This window comes from Rhinoraja longicauda, chromosome 5, assembly GCF_053455715.1.
Source record: "Rhinoraja longicauda isolate Sanriku21f chromosome 5, sRhiLon1.1, whole genome shotgun sequence".
Lineage (NCBI taxonomy): Eukaryota > Metazoa > Chordata > Chondrichthyes > Rajiformes > Arhynchobatidae > Rhinoraja > Rhinoraja longicauda.
The window spans coordinates 718,543-731,028 of record NC_135957.1 but is presented as its reverse complement, the minus strand read 5'-3'; the positions used below and the strand labels follow the sequence as shown (position 1 = coordinate 731,028).

General features: G+C 46.0%; 1 protein-coding gene across 2 annotated transcripts in view; it reads left to right on the top strand.

Moving 5' to 3' along the window:
• The window catches only part of kif6 (kinesin family member 6), a 466,382-nt gene that overhangs the window by 216,284 nt on the left and 237,612 nt on the right, over positions 1–12,486 (top strand). The gene's annotated exons all lie outside the window — the stretch shown is intronic.

Genomic DNA, 12,486 nt, shown 5'->3' with positions numbered 1-12,486 from the left:
GTGACCATCGGTGGGTGATGATTGGTGGTATCTCATGGGCCGGTGCCCATTAGTGTTACCTCCTATGATATATTATCGGCTGGTGCCTGTTGGTGATATCTCATTGGTGGTATCTCTATTAGGTGGGCCCATTGGTGGTATCTCATTGATCGGTGTCCATTGGTGGTATTCCCATTGGTGGTATCACATTGGTTGGTGACCCTCAGTGGGTGCCCATTGGTGTTATCTCATCAGTGATATCTTATCGGCTGGTGCACGTTGGTGGGCCCATTGGTGATATCTCAATGGTGGGTGCCAATTGGTGATATCTCATTAGTGGTATCTCATTGATCGGTGCCATTGGTGGTATTCTCATTGGCGCGTGCCCATTCTGAGTATGGCAACATAAGCCTTTGAGAGGGCTTGATTTAGGTGAGATGCTGGTTAGATGCCAGCCCTGGATGGGACGTCGGAAGCAGGAAGCCCAACATATTGGTCTGAAGGTCTGGCCACAACACTGAGATGAGGAAGGATTCTTGCCATGGAGAATTGCAACCATTGGAGTTGTCCACCCTGGAGAGTTGTGGAGATGGCACACTAGAAAAGGACAGTAGGCTAGCGCCGTAACAGTAATATGATAAAATAAAAATATGTTGATGCTCAATTGAAACTCATTGAATTGGACCTCATTGAAACTTACCGAATAGTGAAAGGCATGGATAGAGTGGATGTGGAGAGGATGTTTCCACCGGTGGGCGAGTCTAGGACCAGAGGGCACAGCCTCAGTATAAAAGGACGTACCTTTGGAAAGGAGATGAGGAGGGATTTATTTTGTTGGAGGGCGGTGAATCTGTGGAATTCATTGCCTCAGACGGCTATGGAGGCCATCAGTGGATAGATTCTTAATTACTATGGGTGTGAGGGAAGGCAGAAGAATGGGGTTGAGAGAGAAAGATAGATCAACCACGATTGAATGGCGGAGTAGACTTGATGTGCTGAATAGCCTAATTCTGCTTCAACTTATGAATATTATTGTCTAGGAAGGAACTGCAGATGATGGTTTAAACCAAAGATAAGCACAAAATGCTGGAGTAACTCAGTGGGGCAGGCAGCATCTCTGGAGAGAAGGAATGGGTGACATTTAAGGGTCTCCACCCAATCCTCTCCAGAGATGCTGCCTGGTCCGCTGAGTTACTCCAGCATTTTGGATCTACCTTATGAATAGTATTAACTGCCAATTATTATATATTATTTGCAAATTATTATATCAAGCCCTCTCAAAGGCTTATGGGCAAATTAATGGTCAAATGAAGTTTTCCATGGAGGAAAGAGCAAACTGGCTCAGGAAAGAAAATATAGTTGCATAAAAATAATTAGATTCAGGGATAACTAACATGAACGTTACACAGTGTTCTTTTCCTGTTCCTCAACTCTTGCTGACCGTTCAAAAATCTCCAAGACTTGGACATCTCGTGCGGAAGGGTTTATGGACCATGGGGTCAGATTTATACTTGGGTCAACATGCGAAAGGCACAGACTGTTCGGTATTCTCCGGATTCCTGTTTCCCAACTGCAACGTTGGTATTTGTAGTCTAAACAAACATGCAGCTGAATCGGACAGCTTCTGCCAACCTGGGTGCGTTGCACAGACTCTGATCCTTGAACCCAACCAGTGCAAAGTTTACTCTGGCAAACAAATGCTTCCTGTGAATGTTACACCCATTAATCTTTTGATGACATGTTCCGACGTGCAGGCACTCTGTAGCCCAGCTAATGAAATAACTGATGTCGGCGGTGCAGCAGACAGAATCATTCTGCCGCCAATATAATCTGAGTTTGAGTTTAGTTTATTGTCATGTGTACCGAGGTACAGTGAAAAGCTTTCTTGTTGCATGCTAACCAGTCTGCGGAAAGACTGTACGTGATTGCAATCGAGCCGTCCACAGTGTACAAATACACGGGAGTAACGTGTACGTGCCAGGGCGGCACGGTGGCGCAGCGGTAGAGTTGCTGCCTTACAGCGAATGCAGCGCCGGAGACTCAGGTTCCATCCTGACTACGGACGGCGTTTGTACGTTCTCCCCGTGACCTGCGTGGGTTTTCTCCGAGACCTTCGGTTTCCTCCCACACTCCAAAGACATACAGGTATGTAGGTTAATTGGCTGGGCAAATGTAAAAATTGTCCCTAGTGGGTGTAGGATAGTGTTAGTGTGCGGGGATCGCTGGGCGGCGCGGACCCAGTGGGACGAAGGGCCTGTTTCTGCGCTGTATCTCTAAATCTAAAAAAAAACAAAAAAACGCGAATAACGCTTAGTCCAACGTAAAGTCCGATCAAGGATAGTCCGCAGGTCTCCAATGAGGTAGATAGAAGTTCAGGACTGGTCTCTGGTTGTGGTAGGATGGTTCAGTTGGCTGATAGCAGCTGGAAAGAATCTGTCCCTGAATGTGGAGGTGTACGTTTTAACACATCTATAGCCATTACCCGATGGAAGAGGGGAGAAGAGGGAGTGGCCAGGGTGTAACTCGTACTTGATTTAGTCGCCAGGGTGTGTGGGGTAGTGTATGGGATGATCACTGGTCTGGGTGGATTTGGTTGGCCTGTTTCCGCGCTGTATCTCTAAAATCTAAAGTCTTGACTGAATACCCGTACATCGGCGAGACCGAACGTAGACTCAGCGACCGTTCCGCTGAACACTTGCGCACGGTCCGTTGAGGTCTACTGGATCTCCCGGTTGCTAAGCACTTTAACTTCCCTCCCATTCCCACACTGATCTCTCTGTCCTGGGCCTCGTCCATTGCCAGACTGAGGCCCAGCGCAAATTGGAGGAACAGCACCTCATATTTTGTTTGGGCAGCTTACAACCCAAGTGATTCTTGATTAGTATGGGTGAGAGGAGTTATGGGGAGAAGGCAGGAGAATGGGGTTGAGATGAAAAGATGGATCAGCCATAATTGAATGGCAGTGTAGACGATGGGCCGAATGGCCTAATTCTGCTCCTATAACTATGATCCCAGCGGTAAGAACGTTGAATTCTCTCATTTTAAGTAACTTCTACTAACTCCCCTCCCCCCTTGCCCCTTCCTCCACTCTAGTCGTTTTACCAGTTCCACAGTTCACCACATTGTATCCCTCTTAAGGTCACACTTTCCCTAGCCAACAATGGGCCCACCAGGCACCGCCTTGCCTGAGGTCATTTGTGGCTGGCCTTGACTGGTCCTGGCCTTTTGTCACCCCCAGCACTTCCCCCCTCCCCACAATCAGCCTGAAAAAAGGCCCCAACTCAAAACGTCCCCTATCCATGTTCTCCGGAGATGCTGCCTGACCCGCTGAGTTACTCCAGCACTTTGTGTCTTACCTTTGGTGCAAACTAGCATCTGCCATGCTTTGCTTTCTACCTTTTATTTCAGTTGCAAAACAATCATAAACGTCAGCTGATCTTATAGAGGTGCATAAAATCATGAGAGGAATGGATCGGGTAGACCCACAGAGCCTCTTCCCCAGAGTAAGGGAACTGAGAAACAGAGGACATAGGTTTAAGGTGAAGGGGGAAAGATTTAATAGGAATCTGAGGGGTAACCTTTTCACACAAAGGTTGGTGGGTGTATGGAACAAGCTGCCAGAGGAGGTAGTTGAAGCAGGGACTATTGCAACGTTTAAAAAACAAGTAGACAGGTAAATGGATAGGACAGGTTTGGAGGGATATGGACCAAGCGCAGGCAGGTGGGACTAGTGTAGACACGTTGTTTGGTGTGGGCAAGTTGGGGCAAAGGGCCTGTTTCCACGCTGTATCACTCCATGACTGAAAATCATCGGATCCCAGTGCTGCCGTTGTCCACTGGACTGGATCTCACTGTGACAGACCAGCTACAAGTAATAGAAGTCTCAGCTGTGATGTACGCCAAGTCACAACTCTGAGGGGATCAATTGAATTCTGGGATGAGCGTCTGATCCAAGAGTGCAGCTCGTCGGAAGAGACGGAATCCTCTCCAAAAATCTGGGAACGATTATCACCATTCTTTGTAAAGGTCATAAAGGAACAGCACAATAGTTAATGTAAATGATAATATGTTTCCAGGACAGCCATTTTGAGTTAAGTTTACCACACAAAGAGAGAAGTTTTGAATTTAGATTTAAACCTCTAGCAGGACAAGGAGACGGGTACAGTTATTTTACTGAGTAGGCGTTCATGAATTTTGGGATAATATTAGTAACATGCCTTTTCCCAAAATAATTTGGAGAAGTGATTTGCGACATTCTTACATCAGCAGGCACAAAATTCCTTGGTTGTTTGTGTTGTTCCAAAGGAAGATTTGTCAGGCACTTGTACAGTTCACTGGTTCAATGGGACTTTATTGTCATATGAACCTAGATTCTGAAATTCTGTGTTTTGCATGCAGCGTGGTATATCACCATATCATATATCACCATATGTGTGATACCATATCATACCTTATGTGTGTGAAAATCACACACATAAGCTCAGTCATAAATAAAAACAATTGTAGTGTAAGAATAGTAGACTTCATTGAGGCAGTACACGGATAATTGCCACGTCTCCAGCGTCCATCTTGTACCTTTCGGAAGGACTCTCTTGAAAGGGAAAACTGAACATTAAATTTTTTCGTTTCAATTTTTTTTTTTTTTTCCCCGGTCAATACAATACACCAGATTGACCATACAGTTGATTTAGATTTAGATTTAGAGATACCGCGCGGAAACAGGCCCTTCGGCCCACCGAGTCCGTGCCGCCCAGCGATCCCCGCACACTAACACTATCCTACACACACTAGGGACAATTTTTACATTTTACCCAATCAATTAACCTACGAACCTGTACGTCTTTGGAGTGTGGGAGGAAACCGAAGATCTCGGAGAAAAGCCACGCAGGTCACTGGAAGAAAGTACAAACTCCGTACAGACGGCGCCCGTAGTCAGGATCGAACCTGAGTCTCAGGCGCTGCATTCGCTGTAAGGCAGCAACTCTACCGCTGCGCCACCGTGCCGCACGAAAGTTGTGAAAGTTAAATAGTACAAAATCATTGTATCAGAAATTAAACAATATAATCACACATGATATTTTCTGACCGAAAAAAAAGGTGGCTGCAGAAGCCAAAGCTTATTGTGCCTACCCTTAATACTTAACAAAATATAATTTAAAAAACACAACATCATAAGTCAGAAGCAGATAAACAAAAACATAGAAAGAAACACAAATATAGTCAAGAAGCATCATTTCTGTCATGTCAGTCATTTCTCAGTGCTGATCACATATTTTGTATCTTTGAAATATAATATTTTTGAATATTCTCTTGAATTTACACACATTACTACACTCTTTTAATTCATTGTTGCAACTATTCCATAAATTGACCCCTTTAACAGTCACACATCTATTTTTCACATTGGTCCTTATCCTCTTTTTTTCAAACCTATAATTTCCCCTGAGTGGATACCTGCTCTCCCTCACTGAAAACAAACCTTGGGTACAGTCAGGAAGTGTTCTTTCTTTTGCTCGAAACATTATTTGCAGAGTATTAAAGTCTACTAGGTCCATAGATTTTAGGGCGTATGATTTCATAAATAATGGGTTGAATGGGTCATTATAACCAGCCGTATTGACAATTCTTATAGCTCTTTTTTGCAAAAGAAAGAGCTCCGTACAGACAGCACCCGTAGTCAGGATCGAACCCGAGTCTCTGGCGCTGTGAGGCAACAATTCTACCTCTGCGCCACCGGGCCGCCATTAAAACAGAGTCTTATCCTGCCCTTAAAAGCCCGTTGTCCTGGCGGCAGCACTGGGTCAGAGTTCCAAGGTATGATGCCTTCACCTGCCCAGCCTCTCCCTGAAGCTAAGGCCCTCAGGCCCTGGCTGCATCCTCGTAAGTCTTATCCACACTCTTTCCATCTCGACGACATCTTTCGTACAGCAGGGTGACCAAAACTGAACGCAAATACTCCCAATTTCAGGTCAGATTGATCCAACAGCTGCTTGTCAAAGGATTTGTATTTGATACTTCCTGGCTTCAGGATCTCTTCCCTGCCTGATGTAAAATGGAAGCTGGCTACCAGTAGGTTGGCCTCCTTGTCATAACATCACCGATGTTTTGGATATCGACAACACTAGCTGAATTTGGATTCCAAACCAAAATCTAACAAGAGTTTATAAATAACAGCTGTTGCAGCCTTCCGCTTTCCTTCCAGAATACTTCTCCAAAAAGAAATGTTCCCTTACGAGAGAGGTTAGGAAAAATAATCTGGCTATCTTCCCTCTGGCCCCTTGTTGACATCCAAATATTTCACGTGCTTTCCTTTTGAACAAATCGGTCCTGGTGAGCTCAAACTCTTCACTTGGAAGACCGATCTGGTTGAAAGACCGATCCGGTATAGCCATCCATAATGCGGCATGACTATCACATTATTTTGGACTGCTTCCCTCATTCCTAGTTAATGTATTTTTGGAATTTAATTTGCAGAATGTTCCAAATTCCCCCCTCTGCGTAAATCAGAATTGGAATGTAGGTTCTGTCAAACCGGGCAGGGCTGCAGCTTATTAGCTGCGGTTTTTAGCCTGATCCTGCCAAATATGGAGGAGCAAGAAGGAATTGTTTATTGGAAAAAGGATCAACGCTCCAAGGATCTGCTCCTGCGGATTTTACCATCGAAGAGCTCGCAGTCTCGGGTAGAGACTGGTGTCGGGAAGCTCCAAAGTCGCATGAGGTCCGACTAGCCCCGACCCGGGGTAGATCGCCCAGCGCGGGGGAGCTGAGATTCTCCCCCCCCCCCCCCCACCCGATGCAGGAGCTTGATCGCCCCGACACAGAGCTACGGGAGTCTAGATCGCCTCGTCAACGGAAGGCCGACCGCGGAAGAACAAAGAAGGGAAGAGATTGAACTTTTTTTTTGCCTTCCATCACAGTGAGGAATGTGGAGGAGTCACTGGTGGAAGTTCATGTTAAAATGTATTTTGTGTGTTCTGTTGCTTTTTATTGGTATGACTGTACGGCAAATGAAACTCCTTGTATGTTGCAAAACCTACTTGGCTAATAAAGTATGATTACGATTATGAGTATGATTATGAAATTTCAGACAATGCTCTCAACTACTTTCCTACAGCCCAACGTATGAACATTGAATTCTCCAATCTTAGATAACTGCCAAAAAGCCTCATTCCCCCCCCCCACCCACCCCATGCCCCAACTCCCCCCCTCCCCTCCCATGTTCCCCACCAGGACTCACATCTATTTCTCCCCTCCACTTCTACCCACTGAGCCATTAGTCTGAAGAAGGATCTCGGCCCGAAACGTCACCCATTCCTTCCCTCCAGAGATGCTGCCTGACCGTCCGCTGAGTTACTCCAGCACTTTGTGTCTTTTTTTTTTGAGGACCAGCATCTGCAGTTTCTTGTTTCCACCTCACTGCTTGTTCCGTTCCTACTTCCCATCGCGGACACCAAGCAGTTGCGATATGTCTATACAGCAATGGACAGGCATGTTGCAAGAAGGCAAGTCTGTGGAAATAAACACTCCTACTGCTGGAGAGAGGCCAGACGCAAACTGGAGGAACACCACTTCATATTCCGCTTGGGGAGCTTACAACCCAACTGCGTGAACATTGAGTTCACCAATTTTAGGTTTCATGCTAAAAGATGTGGAGTAAGGAGTCCAACTACCATGTACCCACCAGTCCACATCGTGCGAATGGCAGGTTTTCATTGAATTCATGGCTGGAAATTATTTCAACAAACTCTTGTGTAAATGGATTTACACAGCCAGAAGATGTGAAAACATTTTTTTACATTAACATAAATGGTGGGCAACAATCCAATGGTGTCGTCCTGTGTTGGGTCTCTTGGAAAGCACGACGATGGATGTCCCCAGAGTCTGGAGGGAGTTCCCCAGGTTGTTGAGAGAGGCGAAAGAGGAGATTGCAGCAGACTTGACAAAGGTTCATAAGTTCTTAGATTCTAGGACCACTGGGTGGCGCCACCAGCACCGGCTGCCTCGCCAACAGTCTGTCTGTCCTTTCTATTGTTTTTATTATTTTAAGTGTGTGTTAAAGTATGTTTTAGTGTTTCTTGGTTTGTTTTATGTAGGGGGGGGGGGGGAATTGGGGGAAACCTTTTTTCAATCTCTTACCTTGACGGAGATGTGATTTTTCCCCGTGTCGTATCTCCGTCCCCACTGCGGCCTAACATCGAGGAGTTGGCGGCCTTTCCTGGAGACTGGCCCGGCGCTTCAAGCCGCGGACTTTAACATCACGGAGCTTGCGATCCTTTGCCGGGGATCGACTGTGGGGAGCTCCAACCGCGGGGCCTGTGGACTTTAACACCGTGAAGCCCGCGGTCTCTGGTGAGAAGAGGCCGACTCGGGAGCTCCGTGCCGCGGAGAGTTTCAACCGTCCCGACGCGGGGAGTTTCGATCGCCCCGACGCGAGGGCCTCGGACAGTCGGCAGCGGCGACTACGGACGGTTCAACAGCCCCGACCGCGGGTGGACAAAGAGGAAGCTGATTGAACTTTATTAGCTTCCATCACAGTGAGGAATGTGGAATCCGCTGTGGTGGATGTTTATGTTAAATTTTATTTTATGTGGCTGTGTGTCTTGTTGCTTTTTACTTAGTATGGCTGTGTGGTCACTCAAATTTCACTGTACCTTAATTGACCTGTGACACTAAATTGAATCTTGAATCTTGAATCTTGAATCAATTAGGCCATTTGGCCCATCAAGTCTACGCCATTCAATCAAGGCAGATCTATCCCTCTCAACCTCGTTCTTCTGCCTTTCCCCCATAACCCCTAATACCCATACCAATCAAAAATCTGTCTATCTCTGCCTTAAAAATATCCATTGATGGCCTCCACAGCCTTCTGTAACAGTGAATTCCACAGATTCACCACCCGCTGGCTAAAGAACTCCCTCTCAATCTCCTTTCTAAAGGTACGTCCTTTTTTTGAGGCTATGGCCTCTGGTCCTAGACTCTCCCACTCGTGGAAACATCTTTGTATCTTCTCCAGCCACAGGTGAGATCCTGGTGGACTGGAGAGCAGTCAATGTTGTTAAGAAGGGAAGTAGATATATCAGGGAAATTATAGGGCAGTGAGCCTCACATCATCTATTGGAGAGGATTCCATGGAGTAGGGTTTACTTGCTTTTGGAAGAGAATGGAATAAGAATCAAGAGTCAAGGGTGTTTTATTGTCATGTGTCCCAGATAAGACAAGGACATTCTTACTTGCTGCAGCACAACACAATATGTAAACATAGTACAATGTAAACAATATGATAAGCGAGAGAGAAAAAAAAGTTCAGTGTGTATATATACACATACTCACAGGTACACACACACGCGCACACACACACACACACACACACACACACACACACACACACACACACACACACACACACACACACACACACACACACACACACATATATATATATATATACACACACACATATATGTATATACACATACACATACACACATACTTAAAAAACAAACAATAGAATAATAATAATAATAATAATAATGTTGATAATAATAATAATAATAATTAATAATAATAATATCTATGTAGTTCAGAGCTTATTTGAGGTTGTAGTGTTCCAACAGCCTGATGGCTGTAGGGAAGAAGCTGTTCCTGAACCTGGACGTCACAGTTTTCAGGCTCCTGTACCTTCTTCCCGATGGCAGGGGTAAGATGACAGTGTGGTGTGTGGGTCTCTGATGATGCTGGGTGCCATTTTGAGGCAGCAACTCCGATAAATCACTTCGATGGTGGGGAAGTCAGAGCCGGTGATGGACTGGGCAGTGTTCACAACTTTTTGCAGTCTTTTCCGCTCCTGGACGTTCAAGTTGCTGAACCAGGCCGTGATGCAACCAGTCAATGTGGTCTCTACTGCACACCTGGAGAAGTTCAAGAGAATGCTCTCTGACAGAGCGAATCTCCATAATCTTCTCAGGAAGTAGAGGCGTTGATGTGCTTTATTTATAATTGCATCAGTATGCTGGGTCCAGGAAAGATCTTCGGAAATATGCTCAAACAGGAATTTGAAGTTTTTGAGTCAGGATTGTGGATCCCCATCTTTCCACTTCCAAAGTCCACAATCAGTTCATTGGTTTTGCTGACATTGAGAGCCAGGTTGTTGTGCTGGCACCATTTGGTCAATCGGTCGATCTCACTTGATCGTCACGGTGGCGCAGCGGTAGAGTTGCTGCCTTACAGCGAATGCAGCGCCGGAGACTCAGGTTCGATCCTGACTACGGGCGCCGTCTGTACGGAGTTTGTACGTTCTCCCCGTGACCTGCGTGGGTTTTCTCCGAGATCTTCGGTTTCCTCCCACACTCCAAAGACGTACAGGTATGTAGGTTAATTGACTGGGTAAATGTAAAAATTGTCCCTAGTGGGTGTAGGACAGTGTTAGTGTGCGGGGATCGCTGGGCGGCGCGGACCCGGTGGGCCGAAGGGCCTGTTTCTGCGCTGTATCTCTAAATCTAAATCTAAAATCTATACTCTGACTCATCACCATCTGTAATTCGTCCAACAACAGTGGTGTCGTTGGCGAACTTGAAGATGGAGTTCACACTGTCCGACTGCAAAGTCGTGTGTATAGAGTGAGTAGAGCAGGGGGCTGAGCACGCAGCCTTGAGGTGCTCCCACACTGATTGTTATTGAGGAAGATGTGTTTCTGCCAATTCCAACAGATGGATGAGGAAGTCGAGGATCCAATTACAGAGGGATGCAATAAGTAAGGACAGTCGTATGTCTCTGTCCATTTAGAGTCATGCCTTATTAATTTTATGGTTTTTGGGGAGGTAACAGATATGATTTATGAGGGTATGCTGTGGATATTTAGTTTAGTTTAGAGATACAGCGCGGAAACAGGCCCTTCGGCCCACCAAGTCCGTGCCGACCAGCGATCCCAGCACATTAACACTATCCTACACACACCAGGGACAATTTACATTGATACCAAGCCAATTAACCTACAAACCTGTGGGAGGAAACTGAAGAACTCAGAGAGTACCCACGCAGGTCACGGGGAGAACGTACAAACTCCGCACAGACAGCACCCGTAGTCGGGATCGTGCTCTAAGGCAGCAACTCTAACTCTGCGCCACCGTGCCGCCCTGCATGAATATTGTCTGCATGGATTTTAGTAAGGCATTTGATAAAGACCCTCATGGTAGGCTGATTTAGAAGATTAGAATGTGTTGGATCCATTGTGATTTGCCAGTTTGGACTTACAACAGGCATACCCATCAAAGACATACGGTCGTGAAAAAGGGTGTATTTCCGGCTGGAAGTCTTTAGACTTTAGAGATATAGTGTGGAAAGAGGCCCTTCGGCCCACCGTGTCTGCGACGGGCAGCAATCACCCTGTACTCCAACACTCTATGCTACACACGAGGGATAATTTACAATCTTTACCGAAGCTAATTCACCTACAAACCTGGAGTGCAAGAGGAAATTGGAGTACCCGGAGAAAACCCACACGGTCACAGAGAGAGCGTGCAAACTCCGCACAGACAGCACACATAGTCGGGATGGAACCCGGGTCTCTGGCGCTGTGAGGCAACAATTGAGGCCGCACCTGGAGTACTGTGTGCAGTTTTGGTCTCCAAATTTGAGGAAGGATATTCTTGCTATTGAGGGCGTGCAGCGTAGGTTTACTAGGTTAATTCCCGGAATGGCGGGACTGTCATATGTTGAAAGACTGGAGCGACTAGGCTTGTATAGACTGGAATTTAGAAGGATGAGAGGGGATCTTATCGAAACGTATAAGATTATTAAGGGGTTGGACACGTTAGAGGCAGGAAACATGTTCCCAATGTTGGGGGAGTCCAGAACAAGGGGCCACAGTTTAAGAATAAGGGGTAGGCCATTTAGAACTGAGATGAGGAAAAACCTTTTCAGTCAGAGAGTTGTGAATCTGTGGAATTCTCTGCCTCAGAGGGCAGTGGAGGCCAATTCTCTGAATGCATTCAAGAGAGAGCTAGATAGAGCACTTAAGGATAGCGGAGTCAGGGGGCATGGAGAGAAGGCAGGAACGGGGTACTGATTGAGAATGATCAGCCATGATCACATTGGATGGCGGTGCTGGCTCAAAGGGTCGAATGGCCTCCTCCTGCACCTATTGTCTATAATTCTACCGCTGCCCTGGAAACAGTCTGCAAGTCAGGTAGCAACTGTGGAAAAACAGGAGTTGATGTTTCGGGTCAAAACTGTAACCGTGAGAAAACACTCAGCATATTCCGCCTCCAGCTTTGCTCAGTATATTCTGCCTCCTTTTGGAAATAAATAATCTTCCAGGCAGGCGAGTTGCCTGTATATTGCATTAAGAACAATTACATAGTTGAAAACCTTGACGAATCCACTTCCGCAATGTAAAAATATTTCAAAGAACATGTGTCCTCGCGTGCCTCAAGAAAGGTTCGGTCACTAAAAAAATTAAAATAATATCTCTACATGGTTAAGTAACTTAAAATGTTGTTTCTTCTAAGA